At 57.2% G+C, this 13,362-nt stretch overlaps 1 protein-coding gene across 1 annotated transcript in view; it reads left to right on the top strand.

Annotated features, from left to right (window-relative positions):
* The window catches only part of LOC115638776 (GRAM domain-containing protein 2B-like), a 48,713-nt gene that overhangs the window by 1,860 nt on the left and 33,491 nt on the right, over window positions 1–13,362 (top strand). The window contains exon 2 of the mRNA XM_030540758.1: window positions 9,281–9,378. The gene's annotated coding sequence lies outside the window, so the exon portion shown is untranslated. The remainder of the gene's footprint in view (window positions 1–9,280; window positions 9,379–13,362) is intronic.

Raw genomic sequence — 13,362 nt, 5'->3', positions numbered from 1 at the left:
TGCGCTTTTCCAGGACCTGCCTAAAGGCAACGCTGCCCAGAGCCCCTGCCCCACCCCTCTGCCCTAGCCCCGATCCACCTCTTGCACTGTGAGCCCCCTCCTGCACTCTGAACCCCTTGTCCCCAGCCCAGAGCCCTCTCTTATCCCTGTCCCCAGCTCAGAGCCTAGGCTCCAGTCCAGAGCCCCCTCCTGCAACCCAAACCCCTCATTGCTAGCCCCACCCCAGAACCTGCACCTCTAGCCCAGGGTCCATACCCTCTCCCACACCCCAACCTCCTGCCCCAGTCAGAGCCCACACTCCTCCTGCATCCCAAACCCTCATCCCTGGCCCCAGCCCTGAGCCAACCCCCCTTCCCTCTGCTGCACCCCAACCCATTGCCCCAGCCAGGTGAAAATGACTGACTGACTGAGTGAGGGTGGGGGAGAGCGAGCAATGGAGGGAGGGGGATGGTGGGGGCTTAAGGCTGAGGCAGGGGCTGTGGGCTCTGGGCACTGCTTACCTTAGGCAGGTCCCAGAAGCAGCTGGCATGTCCCTCTGGCTCCTAGGCACAGGGGTGGCCTCTACCTGTGGGTGCTGCCCCCTCAGCCCCCATGTGCTGCAGTTCCTTGCCAATGGGAGCTGTGGAGCTGGTGCTCAGGGCGGGAGCAGCGTGCAGAGCCCCCGTGGCCACCCCTGCGCCTAGGAGCCGGACATGCCGGCTGCTTCTGGGAGTCACGCGGAGCCAGAACAGGCAGGGAGCCTGCCTTAGCCCTGCTGCACCACCCACCGCACTTTTAACGGCCCCCTGAGTGGTGCTGACCAGAGCTGCCAGGGTCCCTTTTCAACTAGGTGTATCGGACACCTGGCAACCCTAGCTGCCTCCTGCACCCCAATCCCCTGCCCTATCCTGACCCCCCTCGGCCTGAACCTGGAGACCCCTCCCACACCCTGAACCCCTTGTTTCTGGCCCCACCCGAGCCTGCATCCCCAGCCCAGACCCTATACCCCATCCCACACTCCAAACTCCTCGGACCCAATGTGGAGCCCCCTCCTATACCCCAAATCCCTCATCCCCGGCCCTACCCCAGAGCCTGCACCCCAACCCTCAGCCCGGTGAAAATGACTGAGTGAGGGTGGGAGAGCGTGAGGGAGGATGGTGTGAGTAGGGGCATGGCCTCAGCGAAGGGATAGGGCAAGGGTGTCCAGCTTTCTGTAAATAGACAGTTGGCAACTCTAGTCTGTCCTCCTGAGCAGGGAGAGACACCCCCCTCCCCGACTCCCCCTTGCCTGCCCAGCAAGGGAGACTGACTGGCTGGCTCCCCTATGGCCCACCCCCCAGCAGACACACAGTCCTGCCTGGGCTGGGCTTTTTCAGGGTTAGTGCTGGGAACCGTTTGGGGGGTGGGGCTGGGACCCTGCGGCGGCACTGTGGGGCCATGGCCCCCAGTAGAGTCTGAGCCCCACTTGCTGAGCTGGACAGGGGGATGCTCCCGCTGGCACCTCGCCCACTGGGGTGCACTGCCTGTTCCCGCTGCCCTCAGGCCCAGAACTCGGGGGGGGGGGGGGGGGTGAGACTCTCTCTGGATGCTCAGAGGGGTTGAATCAGCCTCGTTAAAGGCAATTGGGGTGCAGTGTAAGCCAAACCAAGCAAAGTCTGAGCTTCCACATGGATTTGACCCAAATTAACCCCCTTGCTTCAAATGTTTGTTCCACTAGCAGGACTTGCAGACAAGGCCTTGGTCTCCCCCAAGCCTCCCTCCCTCATGAGGGCTGTGTCATAACTTTAGTCCCAGATTTGGACCTTAGCGTCCAAAATATGGGGGTTAGCATGAAAACCTCCAAGCTTAGTTACCAGCTTGGACCTGGTACTTGCTGCCACCACCCAAAAAATTAGAGTGTTTTGGGGCACTCTGGTTCCCCTGAAAAACCTTCCCTGGGGACCCCAAGACCCAAATCCCTTGAGTCTCACAACAAAGGGAAATAATCCTTTTTCCCTTCCCCCCTCCAGGTGCTCCTGGAGAGATACACAGACACAAGCTCTGTGAATCCAAACAGAGTGACTCCCCCTCTCCGTTCCCAGTCCTGGAAACAAAAGCACTTTCCTCTTCACCCAGAGGGAATGCAAAATCAGGCTAGCAAATCCAACACACACAGATCTCCCCCTGATTTCTTCCTCCCACCAATTCCCTGGTGAGTACAGACTCAATTTCCCTGAAATTTCCAGAAAAGAAAACTCCAACAGGTCTCAAAAAGAAAGCTTTATATAAAAAGAAAGAAAATACATACAAATGGTCTCTCTGTATTAAGGTGACAAAATACAGGGTTAATTGCTTAAAAGAAATATGAATAAACAGCCTTATTCAAAAAGAATACAAATCAAAGCACTCCAGCACTTATATTCATGCAAATACCAAAGAAAAGAAACCATATAACTTACTATCTGATCGCTTTGTCCTTACACTTAGAAACAGAAGATTAGAAAACAGAAATCACTTCTCCAAAGCTCAGAGAAAGCAGGCAGACAGACAAAGACTTCAGACACAAACTTCCCTCCACCCAGAGTTGAAAAAATCCGGTTTCCTGATTGGTCCTCTGGTCAGGTGCTTCAGGTGAAAGAGACATTAACCCTTAGCTATCTGTTTATGACAGGCTGTAAGGCCCCCCCCCCCGACCCTGGGCTGCCAAGGGCCCTGGACAGAGTCTATGACCTGGGCCTGGGCCCCTCCCTGGGGCTCTGCACGGGTGCGGGGGGGAGGAACAGCAGGATCCACCTGAGAGCCCTGGGCCCTGCAGCCTCCCAAGGGCCCCGCAGCCATTAGCTGATCTGATCTGGGCTCGCCCAGAACGCGGCAGGCAGGAACTGCATCATTAGCTCCATTTGTAAACAGAGATTGTGAACTCTTTGGGCAGGGGCTGTCTCCTTGTGTGATGTTTATACAGCACCTGGCACAACTGGGCCTGGGCTCTCAGGCAGTAACACAATGAATTAGGCCAGAGGCGGCAAGGGAATTGCCTTGACAAATCTGGCAGAGCTGGAAACAGAACCCAGGCGTCCTGGCCCATGAGCATGAGACTCTCTTTCCTCCCTGCCATCTTGGCCCAACAAGGGTGGTTCACACAGTCCCAGGTGTTTCCAACAAGGGCTGGATTTGAATTGGCAACTGGGGGAGAGGTTTCCTCAGGAGTAACAACTGCCTCCGCCAGGCCGCAGCTCCCTGTCCTATAAGATCACCAGCGTTGGTGCATCCCAGCTAGAGGAGAGGGCGATGGGGAGCTACGGGCTGAGGCCAAAATCCTGCCAGGTTGTTAGTGAATGTACGGTGGGTGGAGAAAGCCGGGGAACCGTCGTATACAGGACTCCGGCTCTGTGTGTGTGCATGTGTCTGTGCGTCCTTCCCTCCCTGCTGGAGGGGACAACCCTGCTCTGTGCACGCTAGGGTTGCCAACTTTGCAATATTTAAAAAACCAGACCTCCTCTTTCCCCAAGGCCCGCCCCCCTTCACTCCTCTTCCCTCTCCCTCCCCATCCCATGCTGCTTTTCCCTTCTCCCCCACTCTTGCCACGGGAGGGAGTCGCGGCTGGGAGCTATGCAGGTAGGAGGGGGCCCTGGCTGAGTAGGAGCTGGCACAGGTCATGACCCAGTGCCTCCCCACTTCCCTGGCCTGCAGAACCCAGACTTTGGGTGTCCAGTCAGTGATATTGACCGGATGCTGTCAGGTCCCCTTTTTGACTGGACTTTGTGGTCCAAAACTGGCCACATGTGTGGTCAAAGGGCACATGTAGTCCCACTTTCCAAACCTGTCACATGCATTCACCCTTCAGCGACTGTGGGGCTGTGCCACGCACCGCCAAGGGACTCACTGCTTCGCAGCAGGGGTGCTCATGGCTGGTGCCTTTAGCAATGGATGCTGCAGCTCAGCGTGTCTAACCGGCCTGCTATGCCCAGCCTCCAACCGGGCCCCTTTGCTCACCTCATCTCCACACCTGCATAGCCCAGGCCAGGTACCCTGCAGTGAGACCCATCACCAGCGTTCATAGAATATCAGGGTTGGAAGGGACCTCAGGAGGTATCTAGTCCAACCCCCTGCTCAAAGGGGGACCAACCCCCAGATTTTTACCCCAGTTCCCCAAATGGCCCCTCAAGGATTGAACTCTCAACGCTGGGTTTAGCAGGCCAATGCTCAAACCACTGAGCTATCCCTCCCCACCCTGTTCAGCTGACGCAGCTTCCAGAAGGGCAGCCAGCCTGGCTCTAGAGATGGGGGGACACTCTTGGGACTTTGCTCCAGCACTTCAGGACTGTGAAAAGTTTGTGCCTAATTTCTAGTTTGACTGTTGCTGGCTCCAGCTCCCAGCGGTTGGTTCTTGCTGTACAGAGTCCTTTGGGCCTGGTGTTTTCTCCCTGTGAGGAGTTAGACACTGCACTCAGCTCACCCCTTGATCTGCTTTTTGACAAGCTGAGCAGCCTGTGCTCCTTGCTTTGCTCGGTGTTGGGCTTTCTCTCCAGCCTTCCGATCAGTTCTGTGGCTCTTACCCGCACCCAGCCCCGTTTTTCACCATCCTCTTTAACATATGGACCCAGAGCTGGACGCAGTGCCCAGGATTGGTCTCACCTGGGCTGGACACAGGTAAAATCACCTCCCTGCTCCGGCTCACCGCGGCCCCGTTTATCCACAGGGTTGCACTGGGAGCTCAGGGTGAGGTGCGTGTCCACTCTGACCCCTGACTCCTTTCCAGAGTCCCTGCTGTCCAGAGCTGGCCCAGCGTTCCTGGCTCCTAGCTGTGTGTCCTTGCCTTGTTTGGCTGGGTTCAGTTTCCCAAGCAATCCCGTTCGCTCTATATGACTGCCCTGTTCTCGTCCTTCATCACCACTCCAGGCCTTGAGCCAGCTGCAGATGTTAGAAGCAGCAGCCGAATTCACTGATGCACTTTGCCAATAACTGATCCGTTTCCCCCCTCCCGCACACTCTCCTGTGTGCAGTCAGCGGGCGGGATCATTAGCCCCATACAACGGGGCAAACTGAGGCACAGGGTGTTGCCATGACTTGCCCGAAGTGGCCCAGCGAGTCACTGGCTGCCAGCCTTGTGCTCAGACCAGATCACACATGAATCCCCCTTTCACCCCGAGCTCTCGCTCTCCCTGACGCGTTTACGGTGCGGACAGGCTGGGAAGGGGTTAATAGTTCCCCAGGGCCCAAGTGTTTGGGAAGGTCAGTTTATTGCAGCCTGGCCTTCACCCCAGCCAACTGAGCTACACAATTACCGCTCACAAAAGCATTAATCATCAGCTCAGGTGAGAACTCTAAGCTGCACAGATGGCTGAGCGCTGGCCTGCCTCCTCCAGGCCACCCCAGGCTCACGGGCTGCGCTCAGCATTACGCAGGGAAGCAGCCCAGCCTCCTTGTACCCACTCTGCTTAGGGAAGCCCTGAGCCTGCCACAGCAAGAGCTGTGTAGGGTGATAACCGGCAAACACTTGCTTCTGGTCTCAGGCTGCCCCAGCCGGAGCCCTCACCCTCAGAGAATCAGAGAATATCTGGGTCGGAAGGGACCTCAGGAGGCTCTAGTCCAACCCCCTGCTCAAAACAGGACCAACCCCAATTAAATCATCCCAGCCAAGGTGCCATCAAGCTGACCTTAAAAACCTCTAAGGCTGGAGAGTCCACCACCTCCCTAGGGAACCCATTCCAGTGCTTCACCCTCCTGAGGTAAGCAGAGTCAGGATGAGCTCTACCCTGACATCTGGTGGTAAATTATGGTGAGTGTGGAAAAGAATTTCAGAGTCTGATCGTGTTTGCACAGGCACACCCACCCCGCCTAGCATAGCCCATGGCAGCCTAAAATGGTTACTTTCACAGCTGTGGGATCCCCAATTTCTTTGTTATTGGGGCAGGAGGAATAAAGTGTTGTCACCCTGATTAAGTAAATGAGGAACTATGAAACTGTTTTATGATAAAGAGTTTCACTATCAACTAAATAGCACTTGCTAGACAAGGGACGTGGGTTCTGAAACCCAGTGAATTGAGAGGGTGGGTAGGTATTTGTGTTTGGTGGGGTAGGCTGCTTGTATGAGCTAGAAGCAGCAGTTCCACTATGGACTATCAGAGTTGGGTTTTGATTCCCTTAAGAATCTAGACAGGTTACTGAGCTGAACTCACTATGGGCTAATGGTGCACTAGCACTGGGGCTCCCCTAGTGTGAGCTGCAATCATTAGAGAGCTGGAATTGCTGAGCTGAGAGCACTGAGTACTGTGCTAACTAGTGGGGGAGCCTGAAGCTATACTGTGGAGCAGAGCATCTGGCAGAGTGGAGCAGCTGTGGGACGGGTGGAGCAGCCAACGGAGCGAGTGGAGCTGAGCAGTTTGTGGGGATGGCTGGAGTGGATCATGGGACAGCTGGTGGAGCAGAGCAGCTGGTGGAGCGGAGCAGTTTCTGAGGATGGCTGGAGGAGCAGAGTGGAGTGGCTGGTAGAGTGGAGCCGTTCGTGGAGAAGGTGGAAGCAGAACTCCATGGAGAGGCAGGGCAGTTGGCCCCGGACTACGTAAGGTGCCCCTTTCTACCGAGGCTGGAGGGGCGGGGACCTCTGCAGATAGACTCTCAAACTCTGGGGCTGCACTGACCTGGGACAGAGACTTTTGGGTTGTGGGACTTTTGGGACTGTGGGTGATCTTTGGGTTGCTGAACTCTAGGGACATTTGGGGTATTGGACTTTGGTGTCTTGGGGTGATTTGGGGGTTGCTGGACTCAAGAGCCCAGGGAAAAGGACATGGCCCAATTTCCTTGGGTGGGTCTTTGCTCACGGTTTGGTCTATGAACTCTAGCTGAGGTGTTTTCCCAATTTAATGCTTGTTGTTTCTCTCATGTAATTAAACCTTTTCTGCTACACTGAGACTCTGTGCTTGCGAGAGGAGAAGTATTGCCTCTTCGAGGCGCCCAGGGGTGTGTGTAAGATTTTCCCAGGTCACTGGGTGGGGGCTCGAGCTGGTTTTGCATTACGTTGTAGGGAAGGGGCCCCTATGTATTGAACCCGGCCCTTGCTGCTATCAGTTCAGCCTGGCAGAAAGGTTACACTAGTGAAATAGTGTTTCCTAATATCCAGCCTAGACCTCCCCCACTGCAACTTGAGACCATTGCTCCTTGTTCTGTCATCTGCCACAACGGAGAACAGCCGAGCTCCATCCTCTTTGGAACCCCCCTTCAGGTAGCTGAAGGCTGCTATCAAACCCCCCTCACTCTTCTCTTCTGCAGACTAAACAATCCCAGTTCCCTCAGCCTCTTCTCGTAAGTCATGTGCCCCAGCCCCCCGATCATTTTCATTGCTCCCTGTTGGATTCTCCAATTTGTCCACATCCCTTCTCTAGTGGAGGGACCAAAACCGGATGCAATACTCCAGGCTACACCAGTGCCGAATAGAGGGGGGAAATCACTTCCCTCGATCTGCTGGCAATGGACCCCAAAATGTTATTAGCCTTCTTGGCAACAAGGGCACACTGCTGACTCATGTCCAGCTTCTCATCCACTGTAATCCCCAGGTCTTTTTTCTGCAGAACTGCTTACCCATTCGGTCCCCAGCCTGTAGCAGTGCATGGGATTCTTCCGTCCTAAGTGCAGGACTCTGCACTTGTCCTTGTTGAACCTCATCAGATTTCTTTTGGCCAAATCCTCCAATTTGTCTAGGTCCCTCTGGACCCTACCCCTACCCTCCAGTGTACCTACCTCTCCCCCCAGCTCAGTGTCATTCCTCTTCAGGCACGCGCTGTCGCGGAGTCCCCGGGGCGATGCTCTGGAACTGCTCGCCACCAAGCCAGTCAGGACTTTGGGGAGCCTCCTCTCCCTTGGAGCAGACTTGTTCAGGACAAGAAGCTCACACGTCTTCACCTCCTGGGTCTTTCCTTGGAGCATTCAGCATCCTCCGCCCCTCCATGCGCTTCCCACAGCGAGCCTGCCCCAGCGGGGTCCTGGGGAAGCCACAGGGTCCTGCACCCCCACTTTGCAGTCAGACGTGACTCAGCCAGCCAGTAACACAGAGGTTTATTCGATGACAGGAACAGGGTCTAAAACAGAGCTTGTAGATACAGAGAACCGGACCCCTCAGCCAGGTCCATTCTGGGTGGCAGTGAGACAGACCCCCCACATCTGCACTTCACTCCTTGTCCCCAGCCAGCTCCAGACTAACAACCCCTCCCAGCCCCTCCTCTCTGCTCAGCTCCTTTCCCGGGCCAGGAGGTCACCTGATCCCTTTGTCTCCAACACCTTCAGCTGGCACCTTTGCAGAGCAGGGGCCCAGGCCATCAGTTGCTAGGAGACAGAGTGCCAGGCATTTAGGGGCACTGTCCCTTTGCTCTTCAGCAATCACACACCCTTATCCCACCACCTAGATATTAAGAACTGCATAGGGGACACTGAGGCACCAACACAGTATTCAGAGGAAACATCAAGAACATTCCCAGTTCGTCACACGTGCTGAGACGCACTTGCTAAAGGCTAGCATGAACCCCCTGAGCCCCACCTGCTCTGCATTCACATTGCCACGCACACCTGTATGTGCAGCGACGTTTGCACACTCGTGTACACTTACGCACACCACAGCATGCAGCCAGCCCCTCAGTGTGCAGCTCAGAGCGCACACCAGCCTGTGGTCACGCTCACACACGCACTGATATGCTGATGAGACGTGCCACTGCTCTGCTGTGTGATGAGCTTGAGTCGTCAGCAGCGTTTGAACCCAGGCCCAAGTGGACTGTGTGACTCCTTCAGCTGGCGGCAGTAGTTGACTGTTATCCTCTAGCTGGGGGGATATAACACACCCTTGCACTGCACACACCAGGGGCAGACCCCGATCACGCACTGGTGTCTATTTGAATTTGGAAGTTTTGCAGCTTAACACCTCAGCCAGCCACTTACAGGCATGAGCTAACAGGACTCTGGCATTTCACTTTTGGATGATGGAACTGCTGCGAGGAACCTGGCTGGTGGGGTAAATCAAGGGCGCCTCGCCCACCCTTGAAACCTTAGGAAAAGCCATTGGAAAGAAAATCACGAACACAACCGCAGACACAATCAGGGCCCTTCAGGCCCCTTCCCAGAAGCTGTGGAAAGCAGTGCTAGGACCCAGGATGGGCAGCAGGAGTCCAGGGCTCTGCTGGGGGATCTCGGGCAAGTTTGCCTCTGTTTCCCCATCTCTATAACAGGGATAATGACACTCAGCCGCCTCTGTGATGGGCTTGACGATCTACGGCTTGGAAGCGCTGTGTAGGTGGCAAGGAATTTTTCTAACATGCACTGGCACGATCCCCCACAGACAGCAGGCAGAGATTCAGGCCGCGGTGCTGGGTTCGAACGCTGCTGCTAACTCATGGAGGCGATCACCTATACAGCTGTGGACGCACACCAGAGCATGTGCGTATATCTTCAGTGTGGCGATGCTTGTGCGAGTGTGTGTGTCTGTGCGCGTGCTTGCTGAGCTGCACGCTGGGTGTGCACTTGTCTGGATCTAGGGGTGAATGTCCCCACTGCATGTACACTTGCGCGGGTGGCTGTGAAGTTGTGCACCAAGCAGCACCAGAGAGCCACCCCTCCCCCAGCTGATCAAATTGCTGCCTGGCTTCCTGCCCCGTGCTGTGACCTCTCTTTACAGCTAAGCGCTGTAGCGTTCCCACGGCCCGGGTGTTATGCACTGGGACTGCCTAGCCAGACCTGATGCTAAAGGGGCACAGAATGGGGACCCAACGCTAGAGTTTTAAGGCAGTGGTCCCCAACTTTTTGGTCTGGTGGGCACTAGACGAAGGACCGTGGCAGCGGTGGAGCATCCGCTGAAGTGTCGCCGAATTTCTGCAGCATTTTGGCGGCGACGCCTCTCAATGATGTCACTTGTCGGCAAGCGGCATCATCAAGAGGTGTTGCCACTGAAATGCCACGGAAATTCAGCAGCATTTGGTGGATGCTCGACCACCGGCCAGGACGCGGGAGCATTTAGATGCCACCACGGGTGCCATGGTGCCTGCGGGCACTGTGTTGGGGACTCCTGCTCTAAGGCAACAAACGTCCAGCTCAGCCTGTGACAGAAAATTGGTGATAAAAGTCAGCAAAAGTTACAGCCAGAGATTGGCTCAGTCCAAAACAAAGGTCTGTTAGCAGCCAGCAGCTGTGTCAGATCCTGTGACAAAGTGGGGGGTTTCCTTGGGGTTTTCTGTGTTTTCCAGTGAGTTGCATGCACAGGGGATGGGACTCGGTGTCCCCGGGTGTTACTGGTTTAACGAGGTGAGGGAAGAGGAAGTTTGTTGTTACAGAGGACCGGAGAGGGACTCGGGACCCCAGCCGATGGTCTGGAGGATGGAGACCCCAGCGACTGGTGACCCGGAGACCCAGCTCAGGAGACACAACTGGTTCTGGCCAGTGGGAGGACAATGGGCTGCAGAGAGAGGACCCCGGTGACCTGACCAGCTGGTTCCAGCCAGAGGAGAGTTAAGAGGAGAGGAGACCCAGGCCTTCCTGTTTACGACCCTGTTTACCTGGAGAGAAGACAATGGACAGAGGCAGGGCTTGAGGCCGGGGATATCGGAGGCCCAGCTAAGAAGCAGGGGGGCTCGGGGCTGGAAATGGGGAGCAGGCAGAGCCCACCTGGCTGCAGGGGGACTGGGATATGCTGTGCTGAGGGAAGCCAGGGCTGAGGCCCTGAGAGTTTCCTGTGCTGTGCTCAACTCTCAATAAATCCTCCTGTTTTACGCTGGCTGAGAGTCACTCCGGTCTAGAGATCAGGGTTGCATCAACCCCTTCGAGGGTGAGGAGGCCTGAGGGGTCCAGAGCACGTGGGCTCCCTGAGAGGGCCCACGGCAAAGACAGACGTGCTGAGGTTCAGAGAGGTGTGGCTCCAGGAGGTGGAGGGGCCTGACCCTGAGAGAGAGTGGACCCCCGAGAAGGGCTGTCTCACTGAAAGGGGCACCCCTCCCCCCCACAGACTGCACAGGGCCTTGAGTGGGCACGATCTGTGAGTCCGTGACAGATCCTGACCACCAAGCAAGAGAATGGAGCTAGCCATGAATGAACCAAAATTAGTGCTGAAAATTAAGCCTAATTGGTGGACAAAGTAACGAGGGGATGGGCTGTTCCGCCAGCACCTCCTTCTGTGGTCTGTATAAAAGCCTTTGCAGGGGGCAGCTGCTCAGGAATCGGGGGGCCCGGGCTAGCCAGAAACCCGGCAGGCCAGATGGCAGACCTGGTCTCCATCAAAAGCTTTGAGGCATCAGCCAGTTGCTGTGGAACACTTTGAGTCCATGGAGCCCATGTCTCCAGGAGGGAGCCTTCGGCAGGACGGTTTTGGAGTGTGAAGTGGGCCGGGGATCTCCAGTGGAAAGGCTGCAGCAAGGGGCAGAGACATGGCTGCACGTGTTTGACTTGCTCTGTCCCTGAGGAAACGGGAGCAAAGGGTCACAGCCGCAGGAACCATGACACCCTCTCTTTCCCGGAAAGGACAGTTATTGCCATTGTTAAGAGACTGTCAAGCGGGGCTCCCTGCAAACACTCTCCGGCTACAGGAAAAGGGAAGACGTTCCAGTGAGACACCGTTCACTTCCCAGGCGTCCGTTGCTTTTCCTGTACTTTTAAAGCAGGTTGCTGAATGATGGGGCTGTTGCCATGGGACTGAGCAGGCTGAGAGCTCTGTTCTTGGGCCACATTTCACCACAGGACCTTGTGAAGATCTTGGATTGTCTGGGCCCATTTATTCCAGCAGCTCAGCCCGTGCAGGTGCACGGTGCATGAGGGACAGGTGCTCAGGGGGTCGTGCGCATAGCCCCCTCACACAGACATGCTGGATTGCCAGGGCTGGGCCCGAGGGGATGCATGGGCAGTGGGCCCCCAGCAGTGATGACGTGCCAGTTGTTCTGGCCCTTGTCCCGGCCGGGCTGACAGAACTGAGGGGGAGGAGGTTGTGCCGGTAGCAATAAGGAAGCGGCTCAGAGCTGGAGTAAACCAATTTGCTGGACTGTGGCCTGGTGAATCATTCCCAGCCTGGCCTTGAGGCATTAGGAAATCCAGTTTCTGCCTCTCCCACGGCCTTGGGCCTGGCTGGGGGGGGCGGGCACAGGGCAGCAACTGGAGAAGGGGGTGGACAGGCTGCTTTCGGCAACATGCAAACCGTAGGGCAGGGTGCTCCTTACAGGCTGTAGCTCTGCAGGGCCCGGTCCCAGAAGGGTGCTCAGCCAGCGAGCTGGAGAAAGCAGCCCGGAGGTCAGGAAGGGATCTTATCACCCCACAATGGGCTCTGGAACCATCAGCTACCTGGACGCGGCCACATGTGAATCTCAGGCCCTCCACTAAGTGTCCAGTGAATACAATGGCAACAAGTTTTACTCCACAGCATCCCTGCTGGGACTGCGGGAGCTGGGAGGTCCCCCACAGCCAGTGCTCCTGCCCTGCCCCCCAACATCCCTGCTGGGACTGGCTCCGTCACAGCCAGCACTTCTGCCCCACCTCACGGCACCCCCTGCTCTGACTGGGGGAACAGGGGGGCCCTCACAGCCAGCACTCCTGCCCCACCTCACGGCACCCCCTGCTCTGACTGGGGGAACAGGGGGGTCCTCACAGCCAGCACTCCTGCGCCATACCTCACAGCACCCCTGCTGGGACTGGGGGAGCTGGGGGGTCCCCCACAGCCAGTGCTCCTGCCCTGCCCCTCCAACATCCCAGCTGGCTCTGCCACAGCCAGTGCTCCTGTCCCACCTCACAGTGCCCCCTGCTGGGACTTGTGGAACAGGGGGGGTCCCCCATAGCCAGCACTCCTGCCCCATACCCCCCAGCACCCCTGCTGGGACTTGTGGAACAGGGGGAGTCCCCCATAGCCAGCACTCCTGCCCCATACCCCCCAGCATCCCTGCTGGGACTGGGGGAGCTGGGGGGGTCCCCCATAACCAGTGCTCCTGCCCCATACCTCACAGTGCCCCCTGCTGGGAGAGGAGAGGCTGGGACTGGGGGTGACCCTCCTGCTGGGAGCAGCTAGGGCTGTAGTACCTGAGCTTCCCCCCAGCCAGCCCTGGTTCCGGGAGCCCCGGGGGGTTGCCGGACACAGCGTCTCCTGGCAATGGCTGGGGTCTGGAAAGCACGGCGCAGGCAGCTGTCATGTCCCTGGGGCTGGGGAAGGAGGGAGGGTGCCCCAGGCAGTGGGGAGCAGCCTGTGCTGGCGGGCACTAGGGGAAGGGGACCTCGGGGGGCTAGGCAGGGGGGCAACAACTAGGCAGGGAAAGTAGAACGGGAGGGGCCCTGAACTCAGAGTGAGGGGTCCCGGCTCGGCTCTGCGCCCCCCCCCCCCGCCTGCCCTTCCCTTCAAGGACAGGAGGTTTCACAGCTCCCCAGCCGCTCACGTGGGCATCACAACACTAGCACCGG

This window comes from Gopherus evgoodei, chromosome 22 (assembly GCF_007399415.2).
Source record: "Gopherus evgoodei ecotype Sinaloan lineage chromosome 22, rGopEvg1_v1.p, whole genome shotgun sequence".
Taxonomy (NCBI): domain Eukaryota; kingdom Metazoa; phylum Chordata; order Testudines; family Testudinidae; genus Gopherus; species Gopherus evgoodei.
Note: the sequence above shows the minus strand (reverse complement) of the source record. Positions and strands in the feature narration are given on the sequence as shown.